Here is a 1,770-nt window from a genome sequence, read left to right as displayed (position 1 = left end):
TTTGTCTGCCTGTTTGTTGTATTTGTTACTTAGGGAGAGAGAGAGAGAGAGAGAGAGAGAGAGAGAGAGAGAGAGAGAGAGAGAGAGAGAGAGAGAAGGTGGGGGGAGAAAGAGAGAGAGAGAGATGAAACTTCACAGGTGTGTGAAGTCAGGAAAATTCTGTGAGATGAAGAAGGAGAAGGAGGGATAACTAATCAGAATATATTGATACATTGTATAAAATATATTAAAAAAGATTGCAAGAATCAAATTTGAGAAATTTTGCTATGATATTCTGCCTCCTAAAAATATCAGAGAAACTATACTCCTTATACCTTGATACTACACTGTTGAAACATGGTCTGAATAATGACAATATCAATAAACTTGCTAACATGAAAAGGGAAAAATCTTACAGAATCAATTTCTAGACCAAGTACTATATACAAGTAATGACTGCTAAGTGATAGAGAATTAATAACTTTCAGGGACAAACCTTCTAAATGGTTATCTAAAATAAAGTAGTCAGTCCTAAAGTTATATCCACATAAGCCACACTAAATATGCTCAATAGCTTATATTTTATACTTATGAAATAATATGTAATAATAAAACAAAAATCCATCCATTTGAAAGGAAGTGAGGAAGCATAATAAAGGGTTTGGAAGAAAAGTTGTAATTACAATTTCTAAATTTTAATAATTTTTATTTAAATGCCCAATTTAAATAAATGGTATTTAATGAAGCAATTTTAATCTTCAGTAGTTAAGAATAATAATCAAACTTCTGATATATATATATCAGAAGTTTGATTATTATATATATAATATATATTATATATATTTTATATATAATATATATTATATATTATATATTATATATATATTATATATTATAATTATATATATTTTTATATTAAATATATATATTTAATATAATTATATATATAATTATATTATATAATTATATATATAATTTTAAAACACTTGCTTTTTAAAAATATCTATTTATAAACCAGAAAATGTTAATCCAGAAATATTTCACCCATGTCTCTAATTGACTAGTTTATACAGTGTTCATAGAGTGAAGGATCAATGCCAAGACAGAGCCCAAGTATTTCCCCCGCAAAGATTATTGCTTCTTATTTAATTTCCATGAGCCTACTGATTATATGGCTTTGATTATTTTTCCCACAGCAAATAGTGCAAAATGTGTGGTTAGAGTATAATATACACACCTATTCCCTGACTCTTAGAATTCCAAAATCTTAGGATATAATTCAAATGAGAAAGTTTTACTATTTTCTAGAGAAATGTTACTTCATAATTGTGTGTAGAGAAAAAAATTACACTAAAGTCATTATGAGGAAGTTTGGACCTGTGATACATATGTCATGGATCTACCCACTCTCAGCAAACAGAAAGGATAAAGATTTAATACATTTCAAATAACATAGGAAATATTTACAGAAGACTTTCATGTTTTCTAAAATGTCAGTAAACATAATCATTAAAAATTAGTAGGCAGAATTCTTTACTGCTCTTCCAGAAACTAAAATAAAGTTTTGTTTTGTTTTGTTCTTTTTTTTAACCTTAGAAAAGGTAGCCAAATCTAGTAGGCTTTCTGGCATACTCAAACATCAGTAATAATAACTGAGACAGTATAAAATGCATTGAACTATTTCTATGTAATGGACATCCGTGCCACCAATTAACAATTTCCTTTCCTTTCCCTTGCTTTCCCTTCCCTTTCCTTTCTTTCCTTTCCCTTCCCTTCCTTTTCCTTCCCTTC

This window comes from Apodemus sylvaticus, chromosome 5, assembly GCF_947179515.1.
Source record: "Apodemus sylvaticus chromosome 5, mApoSyl1.1, whole genome shotgun sequence".
Lineage (NCBI taxonomy): Eukaryota > Metazoa > Chordata > Mammalia > Rodentia > Muridae > Apodemus > Apodemus sylvaticus.
The sequence above is the reverse complement of the archived record's forward strand: the minus strand, read 5'-3'. Positions refer to the sequence as shown.